Source organism: Chinchilla lanigera, unplaced genomic scaffold (genome assembly GCF_000276665.1).
Source record: "Chinchilla lanigera isolate Chin_1 unplaced genomic scaffold, ChiLan1.0 scaffold00108, whole genome shotgun sequence".
In the NCBI taxonomy this organism is placed as follows: Eukaryota; Metazoa; Chordata; class Mammalia; order Rodentia; family Chinchillidae; genus Chinchilla; species Chinchilla lanigera.
Window position 1 is genome coordinate 3,979,267 of NW_004955509.1, and position 20,140 is coordinate 3,999,406.

Here is a 20,140-nt window from a genome sequence, read left to right on the forward strand (position 1 = left end):
ATCATCTTGTTTTAAAATTCTGTATCATTTTTATTGCTGTTTTATTCCCTTTAAAATAAAAAAGCATGTACAGAAATAAATTTTTAAAAAGTAGGAGGATCAAGAGATGGGTAGACAGGTAAGGAATGGGATGGAAAAGGGAGAAAGAGAAGTTACAATATGTTATGTGCATGTGTCAACTTCCCACAAAGAATGTAAATGTTATATACTAAACATATGTATTAATAAAATGGTTTTTTTAAAGAATACTGATGTCTGAATTACATTTCCAGATATAATGATATAAATAGTCTAGAATTCACCTTGAGCATCAGGAATTTTTAAAGTTCTTTAGATGGTTATATAGGCAACCCACTTTGAGAATCACTATTGGTGATTGTGGACACACAATACACGTAAAATTCAAATTCCCTTTGGTGGAAGGTACATGATTTCTAGGTTTCAAACAAATAAGTTGAAATACAAGCCAGAAGTATTCAAAATATGACACAGAAACATAAATACATATGAATAATAGCACTTAAAAAGCCCAGGGAGTATAGAGTACAAGTTTTGACATTTGTTCACTAAGAGTGAAAGAAAGACCCTGAACAGACAGAGGAACTTGACCCCACATGGCATTCCCCTGGCCAACTTTGCCTGTGGATTCCACTCCCTAGGCATGGCCACCCACCAACTCCAAGTCTGCTCTATGTTTTCTTTCCCCTAGGCACCAGGCAGCAGAGGCATCAACCAATCAGTCATCCTGATTGTGGGCGAAGCCAACACCCTGGGGAGAAGATAAGCCCCAGAAAGTTGCCAGCTCCAAAAAGAAATGATGAACCTTGCCATTAGTGTTAGCCCTAAGAAAAGTCCACAGGTATTTTAAATTACAAAAACAGCACGGGGTTTTATGCTGAAAGTGAGTTCAACATAGCAAGCTAGTGTTGGAAAAGAAACCCAGTTCAGTGCCTGCCATGTTACCAGACACTATTTAAACAGTCTCTATTTGGGGAAAGGATTATTTAAGGCTGAGCCACAGGAAACTACCAAACAACTCCGCTTCAGAGTTTCCAGTGTTAACTTTCCACAGTGACTGAGTGAGATACAGCCACGGGAGACAGCCACAGAAGAGTGTGTGGGCCAGACATATACTCCCTGAGAAGTTTAAACTCAGGCCAAGAATGACGCTGGCATTTCCCCCACATAGTGAGAAATCAGACCTGGTCAGTGTAACTCTTAGAAGAGGTTGGATCTGAAAGTATTGGCATTAAATCCAACAGTCTGCTTGAACCCTTGCCCTTCCACTTACATCTAGCAGAGACCAGAAGGCTGACTGCACTTCTCACTTATTAATATGAGCAAGGACACACCTTGACTTGAATGGTTGCCACACTCTGGGATATATGGACAGAGGGGCAGCTGAACTAGGAAGAACAGTTCACAAAACCACAGCGTGGGAAACGAGGCAGAGAAAATCATGATGCGCTCTTTCCCAAGCCTGCAGACTGCAGAAGAAAACTACTCATTCAAAAATACAGAGAAATTTGTTACTCAGTTTTTTTCTTTTAACCTTTCTTTTTCCTTCGAAGGTTTTGCTGGATGTGTGTTTTTATACTTTGTCTTTTTCTTTTCAATTTTTAACTTTTTCCCTTCTTATGTTGCCTTTTTTCTTCTTTTTCTTATTATTTTTCTCTTACTGTTATCTAATATTATTATCTTTTTAATACTCATAGGATCCCATATCTCAATGTTCATGCCTCCTCATCTATCATTGATTAAATTTTCAAATTTTACTTTTCTCATTCTCTGGTTTCCCACCCCCTCTACCTTTATTAAAATAACCATTAAGCTTTATGAATGTTTAGATAGTTAGGTAACATTATTGTCTTACTGTTTGGGGTTTTTTGTGTGTGTGTGTCTTTTTGAGTCAGGGTCTTACTGTGTAGTTCAGGCTTGTCTTGAGCTCACTTTGCAGGTCAGACTGGTCTCAAACTCACAAATGATCCTCCTGCCTCAGCCTCCCGAGTGCTGGGATTACAGGCATGCGCTACCACGCCTGGCCTCTCTTACTTTGAATACTAGTAGTTCCTGGAGTTAAAGGTGTTCTAGTTAGGAGATACTAACTGTAGATGCTTTTTGCCCTGCTGTTTATATATTCTCATAGAACCTGCATGCCTTTAGCCTTGCACTTTAATTTTTTGTGTGATTTTACCCCATATTTTAACCATTCACTCCTCATAGAGCTTATATGATTTTGTCCCATAGTTTAATCATTCAGTTTAATCACTCACTTCTGGCCAAGTCTCCCACAATTTTCCCTCTTATTGTTTTATAAAATCAGGAATTGGGAGAAAGACAGAAATATAGTGTGGATGGGTATTGGGCTTGATAGGAAGTTCAGCATGGCCGCATTGTGAAGCATCCACTGGAACAGCATGCAGAGGGTTTTGAAGGCTATAAGAAAAAACAATAAAAAGATAATCTTAACAGTAATAAAAATTCAAATGTGAAAGTTGAGACCAGAAAACCAATTTTGAGAGTTTAGCCTGTAGGCAATATCATTAAGATAATTTAAGGTGATATTGTGAGTTTCTATTTGTAAATTATGAAGTGGGGCTTGTAACTGGCCCTGGAGATTAGTAATATCTCTGTCCAGATTTGTACAAAAAGCACCATGGAGAAGGCATTGAAGAAAAAAAAAAAAAAAGAGAAGGTATTGAGGTGTTGAATTTTTTCTTAGGACTCTGAATGATTACATGAGATAGATGTGATACACACAGAATGGTAATTGGCATCACAACTCAGTTGATTGGATGTTCAAAGTTCTTGTTGATATTTATTGAGCTCTCCAAATGTTGCCGTAAGGGCACCAAGTTAGTGTAAGATTTTTTTTCTCAGTGTTGGTCTGAGTGCCATAATATGAATATTTTTTCATTGACAGATGTTAAAATTATATACCATAAGGGCCTGGAAAGGAACACAGTAACTATTATTGGTGGTGTTGGAACGATATATAATGGAAAATTTTTACCAGGAAATACCATTTGTGGGGTAACAGGTGCCAACCAATGGAATAGTCAAAGTGGTTATAGTGCCTCCCATAGATCTTTGAGGGACCAGGAGGTGGCAGTTAAATTTTATCTGTATCTGAGGTGTCATCAGAGGAAAGAGGTGATCTTGAATTTTTCTATGTAAGTATATCTAACACAAGTGCAGTAAGAACCTGAGTCAAATAAACTATGTCACTTACTTGAGGTATATATGTCAGCAAACTCAGAAAGATAAGGAACCTTCTTACTTTTGTAATTTTGGAGTTGCAAGTGATTTATGTGATCTTTGTAAGAAACAGGTTTTCAGAAGTGAAGGGAACCTTTGTGCTTTGCAGCATTTGTACAGCTTGAGTCGTGAGTTGCTTTTTTGTACTGCTGTGAAACCCTCTGAATCACAATTTAAAAATTTCAAAATTTTATTAAATTATATGGTCCACATATTGGTCAATGTTCCCCCTTTTTTTTTACAAACTGAGTTCTGAGGAGCTCATTGGCTTTTTTATAATGGCTTGTGTTCTGCAGTTTTGAGAGATTTCTATGACATATTTAACATGTCAGAATTGGAAAAAAGTTTGCAAGGGAGTAGGCATTGTTTTCCATTTGAGGGATAGGGAACGCATGACAGAGAATCTCATCATTTTTATTATGAATAAGGGCAGTTTTAATCACTTGTAGGGTCTCTACAACATAGGCCAAATCAGTGACAATATTGAGAGGCTGAATCAGAGAACTGTCATTTTTTATCAATTATGTTTGTCTTAGAAGTTGAATTTTGTAGAATATTAACAAATAACAGTTATAAAGTTTTGTAGAGAAAACAAGATCAAGAGCAACATCAAATTTAGAGCAGCATAGACTGGCCCAATGATATACTTTCTTACATCTAGGACATTTTTGTTGTGGTTTGGTCAATTTATCTTGTTTATTATCTTTACAGTATTTTTGAATATGTCTCTCCTTGCCATAATTAGCATCTGCGCCTTATGGATTTCAGTACTCACATTTTGACAAGCCTTGATCATTTTAGCAATATGTAATTTTTTTCTTTTAGGAATGCCAAGACTTTGACAATCAGCATTGGCATTCTCACATGTTAGCTGAAGGGCTAAGACATTTCCTGTTTGGGGGTTGTCTATTTGGCAGGAGATTACATTTTGCAAACAGTTAATATAATCTATATAAGCTCTACTAGGACCTTGTCTAACAGTTGCAAAGGAGCCTTGATGGACACTGGTTTCTGGGATTTGTGTCCATGCTTTAAGGGTGGCACAAGGAAAAGTCTGGGGAGTCATCTGGGGGTGCATTTTTCCATCTCCTTTTTTAAACCTCTTTTAGGCATTTTTTATGGAGGACTCAAAGTCTGAAGAGGGCAGAGGTTCAACCAGAGGTGGAAGAGGAGGAAAAGAGGCCTAAGAAAGACCCAAGGGAGGAGGACCAGCTTTTTTTAATGCGGTCTCCTCTCTTTGCATAAATTGAATAGCAATCCTGTAAAGATGCCATGTAACAAGGTGTGCAACTTTTTCAGGACTTAAGATTGTCTTGATTTTTTTTCCTACATGTTTACAGTCCTCCATCTCTAGATTCTGCCCCCAAAGTAACCAAGGGCATTCTTGGTGAATAATGATTAGGAAGAGTTTAATGAGTTGATACTTGGGAACTTTACAGCCAGATATTTTTAAGAGACATTATAAATGTTGTTTAAATTGCTTTTTCTCTTTAGATAAAGTATGACCCATATTATAGGCAAAACAAAAGAAAGAAGAAGAAAATCTAATGAACTGCTACTGCTCATTTAGCAATTGGATAGCTAAAGACTTCTGGGCTGATAAACCTAACCACTGACCTTGCCGTAAGCTTCCCAGAGTACTCCATGGCTGCTTATGTTTCCTTACTGGGATCAGAAGTTGGACATTCTTGTTCCTTTACAGGTTTGGCAGGTTGGTCCTCCACATCAATCTACAGCAAGAGACTCTCTTCACATGGAGCACCACTTTTTGCAGTGTGCAACCACAGGCAACATGAAAGATGAAAAGATTACCCAGAGACAAGATTTAATTCAACCTACCCAGAGGCCCAGAAGGGCTATTTCTCCACTGAGAGGACCCAACAATTAGGGAGACTCTAGGACAAGAAAAAAGCCACCAAGCTGAGAACTCCTTGGCTTTTATTTAGAATATTGGTGTAAGAGAAAAAGCAGGAGAAAAATCAGTTTGGGTCAAGAGCTGTATCAAGGCTAAGCAGTTTTTCTTGGGAAAGGGGAAGGACATGGCCAGACTCAACATGCTTTACTAATCTAAACTTCTTCTTTAACCATTCATTGCTCATGCAGCCTATGTGCTTTTGTCCCTCAGTTGTTTAATCATTCACTCCTGGTCAGGCCCCTCACAATTTGGTTTGTTTTAGTGTTTATACCATAATTATAGATCTCTTTTCTAGGGTTAAAGTGGTACAATATTAGATTTTAGGATGTGTTGATATCCAGATTATCTTCAATGCTATTATTGTTACTGATATTGTTACTGTAACCCAAGTGACATAATTGTTGCTATTAGTTGGTGTTCTATGTATGCCAACATTTAGATTTCCTTGATTTTGTTATAGGAATGATATAGGATCTCCAAATGCTATAAGAGAAATACTATAACTCCCAACCTGCTAGATGTCTGATATACCTAGTTCATGTGCCCTAAAATCAAAGAATGAATTCTAAGGAAAAACAGAGGTTAATAGTAGGAAATATTTATTGAGGGAAAGACAGCTCCTGCCTAAGAGAAGCATAAGGGATCCAGAAAGTGAGTTTCCCATGAGCCCACTTCCCAAAGGAAGTTTTATGGAGCAAAATTACAAGGTGGGACAAAATTATGTTCAACCAATAAGATTGCAAGTACAGTCTCTTAGGTAATACTGATCCAGTGGAGAAGCAAAGTCACACAGCAAGTGTACATGGAAAGAACAAGGACCTTTCCTGGAAGGGATGGGTCAAGGAGGTCTTGGTCCCCCACACAAGTAAATGATGCCAATTTAGAATATTGATCATTGTGATTTAATCCCTTTGGGAAGTACGTAGGTGTAATCTTTCCCTTTTGTCTTACCTTGAGGCTTGGCCTTCAACAAATGTGACTTCATGCATAGTTATAATGTGTTCTCATCTTCCACACTGGCTTGTTTGAGGGCTTAACCTGATCTGACTGCCTATAATATGTCTACCTAAGTTAGCTGTTTATAATAGTGGTATTAACAATATTGCAATCCATTTCTGGAGATCAGAGTATTGAGCGAAATACATCATAGCCTCCAGACCTAAATGAATGGAGGTGGTAGGATTCTAGGACACAGGCAAAGTCTTATGCCTAGCCATGCCAAGAATGCATCACTAAAAAGCAAACACTAGTGAAAGAAATCTCATTCTAGTAACAAAGTCTTCTACTATAATCACTCCTCAAGCCTACAAAGAAACAAACACACACACAAACACACACACACACACACACACACACACACGCACATAGAACATGAGACAAAGCAATAAAATATTTCCAAAAACACCCAACATGTCAAAGATGAACCATAGGGCATCAAAGAGAAGTCACATCAGAGAGACTCAGAGAAGATTAACTGAAAACATATGTAATTAAAAGGGAAGGCTATACACCCAGATTAAAAAACCAATTTGAAAGAAAACACTTGTAGATCAAACAAAACATACACATAGTAGTTAAAAAGAGGAGAAATAGTCCAACCGGGACAGCCCACAGGGTTTCCACCCTCACCCACCACAGGAACCACCACTTTGAGAACTTCCTAAATAGCTGGTGGGATGAAGAGTATGACAGTCTAGCCTCACAAGAGAGACTTTGGTTATATGGGCCCCTTCACCTCACCATCCCCTCCCCAAACACAGAAGAGGCTGAAGCCTGGCAGCATTTTCAATGGCATACACAAGGGGCAAATGATCGGAGATGGAAGAGGCTCCCTTCCCCACTTCCCTGATTTCAGACACAGGGGGGAAAAACAGTGATCACTGCTTGTGTTGAGATCTTCAATACTGGACCCTGGACACACCTAAATCACTTCCAGGAGCCTGAAGTTGATCCTATGCCAAATGGGGCATTCATGTGGCACGCAGACATAACACTGGTCTGGCTTTAATCCACACTTGGTACTCTAGCCTCACTTGAGGCTACACCCAGTTTGCACTGCCCTGCTCTACTCCTTAGCTTGTCATAGACTGTCTGAAACCTGGCACAATTCCCTAGGTAGAATGGGTTTCCACGGGTATTCCAATCCCACATGAGTCTTCACCTGTGTCTTGGTTACTTTTCTCTTGTTACTGAGACAAAATACCCAATGCCCAAAATTAAGGAAGGAAAGGTTTGTTTAGCTCACAGTTAGTGGAGGTTTCAATCCATAATCAACTGGCTCCAAAGCAGGGTGGCATGGCACAAGAACAACACTTCAAGGTGGCAGAAGACGGCAAAAGCAGCAAGAACACAAAAGGGGGAACAAGCCCTTTTCCTCCCTTATATTGTAAGCAGGCTAACCCCACCCAGGGGGCGTAGAGCACTCACATCATCTCCATGCCCTCCTCTTGCACAGACTCAGGAGGAATACAAAGGACCCTGGCCCCTACTGAGTCACTTAACTAACTTTCTAAGCTTCTCAAATTGACACACTGAATAACATCCCAGAGCCCTAAGGGCATGTCCTTTTCACCCCAGGAGGTAGAACTGCTGAGTCACTTAGCTAAGCCTCTAGACTCCTTAAGTTGACATAGTGTATCAACCATAACAATCCACTCCTTGTCAACTTGGCAACCAGACACCTTTTTTTGAACCAGTTTCCAGATAAAAGCACATTATTCTTATCATTTCACAACTTGAACATTATAACACCTGTTTAACAATCCTTAAGAACCAGTATTAAATCTATCAACATTGTATTACATTAGAACCGTAACATTTTGCCCCCAAAGGCTCATGTACATCCCTTTATGCAAAAGTCAATCTCTAAGGGTTGCCAAAGTCCTAACAGTTTCAGCATGGCTGAAAAGCCCAAGTACGAAGTCTCATTCAAGATGTAAGGCAAACTCCTAGTTACAAGCCCCTGTATAAAGTAAAAGTTAAACACTTCCAACATTTAATGGCACAAAATAAGCATTTTCATTCCAAAAGTGACAAATAGGGCAATAGAAAGGAATGGGATCGAAGCAAGTTGAAAATCCAGCAGGGCAAACATTAAGTCCTGTAGTTTCATGTCCAGCATCTGAAGCAATCTGTGGTACAGTGTGAGCTCCAAAAGGCTTGTGTGACTCCACCCCTACGGCAGTTCTGGTGGTTGTAGCTCCTAGAGCTTCTCTCTTGGGCCTGCTTTGCTCCTTCCTTTCAGCTTTCCTTAGACAATCCATGGTCCTGGCTTTTCTAACCATCTGAGGTCTCCACTGCACTTTTTGCTTCACACTCACAGCTTCACATACTGCCCTCTCAGGGGCACACTGCCTGGCCTCCTAGGCCTTCTGAAATCAAGGTGGAAGCCATTTTAACCTCAGAACTCTTGCATTCTGTATGCATCTAAAACCAGTGCCATGTGGATGATTCCAAGGTCTGCTGCCATCTGGAGAAATAGCCAACCTTTCTCCTCTCTGGGCCATAGGGTTCAAGTGCCTGGATCACTGGGCATTCTGAATCCAATTCTAAGGAGCAAATTCTCTATGCCACCACCATTCTGGAACCTGGTGTGGCCACGACCACCATTCTGGAACAGGGTGCTCTGTGGCTTTCTTCTCAAAGCAAAGTCTTTCACCTTTGCAGTTTTGAGGCTGCAAAGGGTGGAGATTTGCTGCTTCTTGTGATGCCCTCAGACCATCTTTTCCATTCTCTTGCTCCTTCTCAACAATGGAGATCTCCTCAGCCTTACCTTTGCAGTCCACAACTTTACTGGAGCTTCATATCTGGCCAAACTCACAACATTTTAAATCATCCTGCTGGGCTTTTTGCTCTTCATTCTCAATATGAATCTGGCTAAAAGCCCCCAACAATAGCCATGCTGCTGCCCCAACATTTGATGGCCTTGAAATTCCTTTTGCCAGATTAATTAGTCCACTGCCCTTAATCTCAGTCTTGGGCAAAGTTTCTAGACATGAGCAAAATGCAGACAAACTTCCTGCCAAACCGTAACATACATTGTCTGGAGTCCAGCACCCAATGCAGTCCTTCTTCCCACCAGAAACCTCCCAAACCCAGTCTTTACCAGCAGGATTTCTACCAGTCTTCTGGGCTTCTGAGCTCTGACCAAAGTCTCCCATATAGAAGAGCTGAAGGTGTTCCAGCTATACTCTTTCAGGCAACATCTCTGAACCTTTCCAAACACTTCCCACAAGCCATTCCTGAAGGCTCTTGAACCACATGGTCAGGTATAGTCACATCAATGAATCCACTTCTCTGGTACCAAATTCTGTCTTGGTTACCTTTTTCTCGTTGCTGAGACAAAATACCTGACACCTAGAATTAAGGAAGAAAGGTCTATTTAGCTCACAGTCTGTGGAGGTTTCAGTCCATACTTGGCTGGCTCCAAGGCAGGGTGGCACACGGCAGAGGGCAACCATTTGTGGTGGGGGAAGATAGCCAAAGCAACAAGAGCAAAAGGGAGGAGCAATGGCAAGTGGCTCCTTTCCCTTCCTTACATTGTATGCAAACTACCCCCCAAGGCAGATGTAGCACTCACATCCATAATTCCAGCATTGGACCATGAATCAATCATAAACTCTAAAACCCCAGCCCATGACTGCATGAGGCCTTGGGGGGACATCTAGACACAAACCATAACACTCAGCAACAAGATAAAAGTAATCTAGACACTCACTGAGAGAGAAATTCAGGAAACAACACCTTTCATAATACCACCAGAAAAATAAAATAAAATAGGAATAAATCTAACAAAGGAAATGAGATATCTTTACACTGAAAACTACAGTACTCTGAAAAAGGACATAGAAGATATCAGAAAATGGAAAGATACCCTACTCTTATTCTTGGGTAAGAAAAACTAATATAGTGAAAAGGATCATATGCTCAAAATTATTATACAGATTTAGTACAATCCTAATCAAAATACCTTTAGCATTCCTCACAGAATTAGAGAAAATAACCCCAAAATTCATATGGAACCAGAAAAGATCCACAAAAACAAAAGCAATCTTGGGCAACAAAGGCAAGGCAGAGGGCATCACAGTTCCTGACTTTAAATGATATGACAGACCTACAATGATGAAAACAGCATGGTACTGGAAAAATCACACACCCGAAGATCAATGGAACAGATTAGAATATGAAGAAACAATTCCAAACACAGTCCCTTATCTTCAACAAAGGGATCCAACAACATCACTGGAAAAAAATATATCCTCTTTAATAAATGGTGTTGAAAAAACTGGCTTTGCACACACTGAAGACAAAAATTAGTCCTGTATCTCTCACCATGCACTAAATTAAAATAAAAATGAATCAAAGATCTAAATATCAAAACAGAAACACTAAATTTCCTTTTTCTTCATGCTTTCATAAGCAAACCATTTACACTTACAAATCTGCAGGTAGTTAAGTATATATTTCCAAGGCTGATTACCATTCTATTTTGAAAGGAGGTAAAATTGTTCTGTTAAGTAGATATTTATTATATATAAACGTCTGGTTTGTGTTAGAGTTTGCTCTATACCTATAGATCTTCCTCTTATGGTTAAAGGTGATACAGTGTTAGTTATTAGTTTCTCATTATCCAGTTTGTGTTCAATATTCTTCTTAGTGTTGATTATAATATTTTAGCCAAAGAAACATAGTTATTGCAATCAATTGGTGTTCCATTTATGCCAATATCCAAGCTCTCTCAGGGTCATAAACTGTATATGGTACAATACCAAAGAAAGGATTACTAATCCAGAAAGGCTGCAGCATTCCATCTTTACTAAATGAAGGTGGTAGGATTCTAGGACAGACCCAAAGGCTAATAGCTAGCTAAAAATAGAGGATATTCCTGAAAAGTGATGCTGTTAGCTAGAAGTAAGCCTTTCTGAAGAACTTAGGGTGAGAGACCAAATGACTTAAATAACAGAAGGGGTAAATATTATCACTAGACATATAAAGATGAAGAGACTTCATGGGTAGGCAATATCTTATTAAAAATAATCTCACAAACCACAAGCTCTCCTCACTCTACCTCAATCCACAGGACCCATAAAAAAGGGATCAAAAAGGGGACATATTATATATATATATATATATATATATATATATATATATATATATGAATGTGGAAGCAAGGCAACAAAAGAACCTAACATCACTCAATTCTCTTCAAGCAGAGCAAGGAATCACAAAGGGAGAGGAAAGCAAATGCCAGACAGCAAACTTCTACAGAAAATTTATAGAAGGGATGAAGAAACTAGAAGAGCTCAAGGAGGAAATGAAACAAAAGTTCACAGCAACATTACTCAATATGATGATGGTGAATGTGGGGGAAATAAGTAAAATACTGGACAAGTTAAACCCAAAAGAGCATGCAAAAAGAATTTTACATACAAAGAAGTGAGGCATATAGAACTTCAATTACTTATGATCAAAAAATTTACCCTAAGGCATGTAATAGTCAGGATTACAGAAATTCAACACAAGAACAGAATATTAAAAGCTATTTGAGCAAAGAAACAAATCACCTCTAGAGGAAAGCCCCTCAGAATTATAACACACTTGTCAACACAAACCTTTCAGTCAAGAAGACTGTGGAGTGAAGTATTTCACATCCTAAAAGAAAACCTCCAGCCAAGATATATGTACTACACAAAATCATTTTTCAAAGTTGATGGAGAAATAAGACATTTCTGTGGCAAAGAACATCTGAAGAAATTTACGATCACCAAACCACCACCCTACAAAATGTTCTGAAGGACAGTCTAGAAAGAGATAATGAGCTACAACTCCATGAACCCAATTAGAATAACTCTACTAGGCAAGGCAAGTAATTAAACAGATGGGAAATAAAGGCAACAAAACAACAGGAAAATAACATGACAAAGATAAGTCAATGCATATCAGTTATAACCATCAGCATAAAGGTCTCAATTCACCAATAAAAAGAAACAGACAGGTAGAATGGATCAAGAAACAAGATTCAGACATATGAAGTATACCAGAAACACATTTAACTTAAAAAATTCATAGACTGAAAGTCAAAAGATAGAAAATGATACTCCATGCAACAGGAACCCAGAAAAAAAGCAGGGGTAGCTACTTTATTTGTAGGCAAAGCAGATTTCAAGCCAAGACTGACCAAGAGAAAAAGAAGATCACTGCATACTTATAATGGAAACAATCCAGAAGGAAGAGAAAACTATCATAAATATATACACCAAATGCTAGCACAAACTATATAAAACAAATATTAATGGACATGAAAAAACAAACAAGCACTAATACAGTTGTGATGGGGAAACTGAACGCCCCACTGTCACAAATATACAGACCAACTAGACAAAAATTCAACAAAGAAATATTAGAGCTGAACCACATATTTAAGCAAATGGACTTACTAGTTGTCTGTAGAGTGTTCCACCTCACAACATCAAAGTATACATTCCTCTCTTCAGCACACGAAATGTCCCCCCAAATAGACCACATGCTAGCTCATAAAGCATGCATAAGTAAATCCAAAGAAATTGAAATTATCCCATGGATATTACCACACTATACTGCAATGAAATTGAAAATCAATAGCAAAGAAACCATATAAACTTCATAAATATATGGAAATTAAATAACCCCCTCCTGAGCAACCAATGTGTCACAGATGAAATTAAAGAAGAAATCAAACAGTTTCTACAATTAAATGATAATGCCAATACTACATACCAGAACTTATGGGATGCAATGAAAACAATCTTATGGAGCAAATTTGTACCAGTAAATACCCACATCAGTTAATTCCCACAATACTATATTCCAACAGTGGTGAAATCCAACATCAGAAATACACAATGACCTCAAATAAAAACCCTAATGTTAAACTTCAAGTTTCTAGAAAAAGAAGAGCAACTAAAGCCCAAAGTTCAAATGAGGGAGCTAATTATAAAGATAAAAGCAGAAAATAATGCAATTGAGACTAAGAAAACAATACAAAGAACCAATGAGTCAAAGAGTTTTTTCTCTGAAAGATAATAAAATTGACAAACCCTTGCCGATCTTATCAAGAAGAGGAAAGAAAAGACTCAAATACATATAATTGGGAATGGAAAGGATGAAATCAAAATAAATCCTGCAGAAATCCAGAAGACTATTAATACCTATTTCAAAATGCTGTATTCTAATAAGATGAAAAATACAGAAGGAAATGACAAATGCCTAAATACATATGAATTACCAAAACTGAATCAAGTAGATATGAAGATTTTAAATAACCCAATATCAGATGATGCAATTGATGATGTAATTAAAAACTTACCAACAAAGAAAAGCCCAGGTCTTGACACATACACTGCTCAATTCTATAATTTAGGGAAGACTTAATGCCACTACTGCTCAAACACTTTAATGAAATTAAACAAAAAACAACTCTTAAGCTCATTCCTGGAAGCAAATAAGGATATACACTAAAACCACTTTTATTCACAAAATTAGAGAATGTAACCCTAAAATTCATTTGGAACCAAAAGAGATCTAGAAGAACAAGCAATCCAGGACAAAAAAAAGCAAGGGAGAGAATATCATAATCCCTGACTTGAAATTATACTACAAAGGTACAGTGATAAAAACAGCATGATACTAGGAAACAGAGTCATGGATCAGTGGAACAGATTAGAAGATGCACAAACAACTTCAAACACATACAGCCACCTTGTCTTTGACAAAGAAGCCAAAAACCTTCACTGGAACAAAGATAGCCTCTTTAATAAATGGTACTGAAAAAATTGGCTTTCCACACACTGAAGATTAAAACTAAATCCATATCTCTCAGCATGCAATAAACTAAATTCAAAATGGATCAAAGATCTATTAACACAGAAACTGTAAATCCACTGAAAGATAGAATAGGTAAACTCTTGAAGACATCAGTGTAGGCAAAGACTTTACGAATGAAATTCTGATCACACAGGAAATATCACAAAGAATCAACAACTGAGATTAAATCTTATTAAAAACAAAAAAACTTTTGCACAAAAGAAACCACCAACAGAGTGACGAAACAACCCATATTGTGGGAAAAAATTTTGCCAGCTGTTCCTCAAAGGACTAATAACTAGAATATATAAAGAACTCAAAAAAAATCAGACTCCCTATATATATTTTTTTTTTTTTTTTTTTTTTGTTTTTTTCCGGTACCGGGAACCGAACTCACGACCTTGTGCTTGCCAGGCAGGCGCTTTTGCCGCTGAGCTAAATCCCCAGCCCCAGACTCCCTATATTTAAAGACTCAGTCCAAAAATGGACATCTGAAATGACACTTCTCAGATGCAGAAGTAGAAATGGCAAATAAATATATGAAAAAATTGTTCAACATCACTGGTCATTCAAGAGATGCAAATTACAACAACACTGAGATTTCATATCACTCAAGAAAAAATGGCTATTATCAAGAAATCAACCAAAAACAAATTCTGGTGGGAATGTGAGGAAAAAGGAATCCCGTCCCACTGTTGGTAGGAGTGTTGACTGGTGCACATCATGTGGAAAATAATGTGGAGATTCTTGAAAAAAATCAAACAAGAGGTTCCATTTCACCCAGCTATTCACATTCTCTGTACTTTCCTGAAAGAGTTAAATGATTATGTCACAACAATGTATTGCACGACCTTGCCTATAGTAGTACAAATTACAATAGCTAAATCTTCAAAACAGCCAAAATGACCAGCAACTCATCAATAGATAAAGAAGAGGCTTTTTAAATATACAGTGAAGTACTTCTCCACCATGAAGAATTGTAAACTTGAGACATTTCTGGGTAAAAGGATGGAGATTAAGACTATACCCTTATGTGAAATAAATCAGATAAACATGTTCAAATATCACATGGTTTCTCTGGTGTGAAAAACTGAAAGTGTAAATAAAGACCAAAATGTATAGTAGATATTGTGAAACAGAAAGAAAATGTTCAAATGGGAAGGGAAACTAGGCAAAGGAAAGGAGGAAAGGAAAAAATGGAAAAGGAGAAAAAGAGAATAGAAGGACAAAATGAAGAGAGACCAAAATGGCAGAGCATTCAGTGTCAGCTACTCGGCTTCTGCAGAACAAAGTACCAAGAGTCTGGAGACAACTGCCAGTGGAGAAATCAAAGGGAGTCCAGATCACACGGGATATATGGGGGAATTTATAGAGGAGAAAAAGAAAATAGGATTCACTGCTCAGGACATATAGCTCACTATCACAGACTGGAGACTGCACGGTGCAGCTGGAGCAGCTATGTAGCTGACCTGGTGGGTAAGCAGTCAGCAAAAGCAGCTTTGCTCCTCACTGGGAGACTGAGTCTTGTGCAGTCAGAGTTAGCAGTGACAATACAGAACACATTCCTGACTGGCCTACCCCCAGAGTCATCAGTTGGGAAGTGAGCCAGAGATTATTATCTCAAATGCCAGCCATTTTATCTCAAAGTGCTCCCAACTCAAACTCCAGAAGCAGAACAGCCCCAGGGTCACTTCAGTGCCAATGTCTAGGAGTGTAATTAAGGAAGAGCCATCCAGTCACAGTAGACAGCCAGCAGCTGGACAGCAGACTGGGAGGAACTTGGCTAAGTGGGACCTGGGAACTAAACTCCATTCCAGTGACTAAAACCAGTCTTAGCCCTACCTAGAAAGGATTAGAAGCAGCCCCCTGCTGTGCAACTGGTGGTGCAAGCAGGCAATCAGCCTTGGCCTGCAGTGGGACAAGAGCATTGTCCCCACCAGCTTGGTTCAGTGGCACAAGCAGGCAAGATGCCTTGGCTGGCTCTGAACAAAGCCATTCCCCTCACCCTATGACCAAATCACATAAGACAAGCAACAGTATGGCCAAGATGAGCCCTGCACTCAACAGTAATCCTACTTGCAGACTTGGCAGGATTATTCAGTACAGATTCCAGCTCAGGCTAGAGAAATGACACCGAACAGAGGGCACCAAAAGAATATTTTTCCTATTTTTGCTTATTACTTTTTTTAATTTGGTGGGGGGAATGTTTATGTTTTTGCTTTTATTGCTTTGTTTTCTTCCTCTGTCCTGCCTCTCTCTTTCTTCAAGTCTTTCCACATTTTTTGATATTTATAGGAAAATGAACATTGTCTTTAGTGTTTCTTGTTCACCTTGACATTCTTTTGCTTTCCCCTTGGTTCTTTCTCTACTGCCCTCTTCTCCAGCTTTGCAATGTTAGGGTGATCATCCTTAGTCCTTCAGTCTTGCTTTCCTATATTTCTTATCAGCTATCACTCTATTTTTGTCCCCATACCTCTTAAATTTCCCATCCCCACAAGATAAAATCTCCCTAACAAGGGGAAACACATTGCAAACAAATTCCTGGTCTACATTGCACGTTGTTATATAACTACAGATCTTGCTCCTAGGGTCAGAGATACCAAATTAGCAGTTACCACAGATTTTCAGTTTCTAGGCTGTGCTTGATTATTTTTGCTAATTTTACTACATTAGCCAAGATGCCATACTTATAGTCAATTGTAAACATGTATTGATAACATGGTGATAATCTGGCATCATAATCATCCCCATAGCCAAGTACCAAATTATTAGGTAATGATCCAAATAGATACCAACCCTTCATCCCTAATAAAGTGGGAAGACAGGAGCTTGGGACAGGCACAAAGACCAAAAGCCAGATAAACCTAGAAGACATATTGAAGAAATAGACATTTCCTAGGGAAGGTTCCATACCATTGATAAAGCTGTCTAACATAAGAAAAACACACACAATAACAGAGATAAAATTAAAATAAAAAATATAAAATTACAAGACAGAGAAGCAAAATGTAATTCTAGACTTACAGCCCACCAAGGACAAACCCATGGGACAATGAATTAGAGGAAATCAGAAGCCATTCACCTGAATTTACTGGAATGGCAGTAGAAGAAATTAAAAAATAAACATGAGGCTATAGAGGATATCAAACAGAAATAATCGCATGGGTAAGAAAGGAGATGATGACCACAATGAAGGACTTCCTCATTAAATCTAGAATAGACATAGATTTACATAACAGAGGAACATAGAAAAGTAATGGAACCCATCAAGGCCCAGTATAAGAAGGAAATGGAATCCATAAAATAGATGCAAATAGACATCCAGGAAATTGAAAATTCCATTGAGTGTTTGCAAAACCCAGTGAAGAAAGTGAAGATAGAATGACAGACCTAAGGCATATGCTGACAAGGCAGGGCCAGCAAGAATAGGCCCTGGCACAGGTGCATATGCTGGCCAGGTGGGTCAGTGACAACAGGCTCTAGCACAGGCACACATGCCAGCCAGATGAGACTAGCAGTGTGGAAAAGTCCTGAGCAACAGTGAGAATATGAGCCAGCAGTTGGTATGCTAGGTGAACCAGTGTTGTGCTCCAATGCACAGATACCTGGAGCAGAAATGAGCAGGCCAGGCTCCCAATTTATATCAAAGGGCTGTGAGAGAACTCCAGCAACAGAAGACCAGTCCCAGACCACATATCCAGGGGCCAAGATTAGGCACATAACAAGCACAAATCCCAAAGCAAACTTGGCAGTGTATGCAGTATATTTTTGGGATCTGACTTGGACACTACCACAGACCTGTGGACACCAGAGGAATTTTATTTTTTTTTTTTTTTTTTTTTTGTCTGATTGGGTTGCCTTTTTCTGTCTGGTTGGGGATTTTTTTGTTTGAATGTTTTTCTGTTTTGTTTTGTTTTTGTGGTTATTTTTGTATTGATTTTTACTTTTGGTTTTTCTTTTTTTTTTTTTTCCACTATTTAGGTTTCTTACCTATTTGTTTTCTTCTACTTGCCTTGCTTCTCTCCCTCCTCAAATATCTCTCTTGGTTTTATGATATTTTCATGGCAGTGAACATTGCTTCTTCCCTTTCTGGGGCACTTCAATACTCCACTTTCTCTTTCATTAATTCTCTCCCATGTCAGCATGGGAGAGAATTTCCCAGAACTTGGGGATTAGCCTTTGCCCTCCAGCACTGCTTCTACTATATTTGAACTCATTTATCTCCTTATCTTGTCCCCTATCTCTCTTAAAACCCTCCAGCCCAAAACAGGATAATATTGCCCCACTAAGGGTAAAATCATTGCATACAAGTTCCTGATATATGTTGGACTTTGTTATATAACTGTAGGATTTGTTCCTGTAGTTAAAGCTATCAGGTTAATAGTTAAAACAGTTTGTCAGTATATAGGCTGTACTTGATGCTATTTTTATTTTTAACTGTATTACTTTAGCCAGAATGTCATACATGCTATAATCAGTTTCCCTCCCTTGTATGACAACACTGTGATTGTATGGGGTCATAACCATCACTATAATCCAGTACCAAAGAACTGGGTGCTGACTCAAATAGATAGCAACTTCTTGTCCTTAATAAATTGGGAAGGTAGGATTTTGAAACAGACACAAAGACCAAGAACCATTTACATCTAGAAGATACCCCTGAGGAACAGAAATTTCCTAGGGAAGCCTTGATGCTATTGATAAAGCTATCTACTATAAGAAATCTACAAGGATTGATACCAAAAAAAATAAAATTTAAAAAAATAAAAAATGACAAGGCACAGAAGCAAAATGAAACCCCAGACACCTAGCCCACCTAGGACAAGTCCAGAGCACAATGAAATAGAGGAAGTAGGTAGCCAGGCACTAGAACTTTCTGAAAGGATAGCAGCAGAAATGAAAAAAAAAAAAAAAAACACATGAGAGGGGCTGCAGAGAAAATAATCGCTCAGGTACAAAAAATTGTGATCAAAATAAAAGACATTACAGCAGACACAGATAAAAAATAGAAAAGCTTTGGAAAATTGTAGAAACCACAAATGCTCAATATTGGAAAGAAATGAAATCCATGAAACAGATCCCAACAGAAATCCAGGAGATTAACATCTCCATTGAATGTATAAACAACAGATTGCATGAAGGTGAGGATAGAATATCAGATCTAGAAGACAGAATTGCAGCTAGCATCCATGAAAAGAAAGAAATCTCAAAAATAGCAAGAGGCCATGAAAAATCAATCCAAAGGCTGCAAGATGAAGCAAAGAAAAACAACATAAGATTGAGTGGAGTCAATGAGAAACCTGCAGACAGTGCAAATGCCATAAAAATATCTGCAGAAATAATGGCAGAAAACTTCCCAAACGTGTTAAAGAATTTCACATACAAATGAATGAAGAATATACAACTCCAAACAGCTATGATCAAAATAAATTTATATCAAAGTATACAATAATCAAGATTCCAGAAATTCATCGCAAGAACAGAATATTAAAAGCAGTAAAAGTAAAGAAACAAATTATGTATTAAAACAAAGCCATCAGAATCATAGCAATCTTCTCAACACAAACCTATCCATCAAGGAGAGTTTGGAGTGAGGTATTTCAAGCCCTAAAAGAAAGTAAACACCAGACCAGATTGATGTACCCCACAAAACTATCTTTCAAAATCAATGGAGAAATAAGATACTTCCATGACAAAGAACAAATGAAGAAATTCATGACCAGCAAACCAGCTCTTCAGAATGCTCTGAAGGATATATTACAAAGAGAAAATGAAGACCACAAGCATATGAACACCAATGCCAAAAAAAGAAAGGCACTGTAAACAATTAAACAGAGACAAAAGACAGAGAATCAACAAAAGGAAAATAATATGAGAAAGATAAGCCAATACACATCTGTTATAACCATCAATGTAAATTGTCTGAGTTCATCACTCAAAAGAAACAGACCAGCAGAATGGACAAAGAAGCAAGACCCAGCAATATTCTGCATTCAAGAAACACATTTAACTCAAAAAGAAATTGACATATTGAAAGTCAAATGATGAAAAAGAATCTTCCATGCAACAGGAACTGAGAAAAAAAACAGAGTTAACTATTCTCTTTGCAGATAATGTGAACTTCAA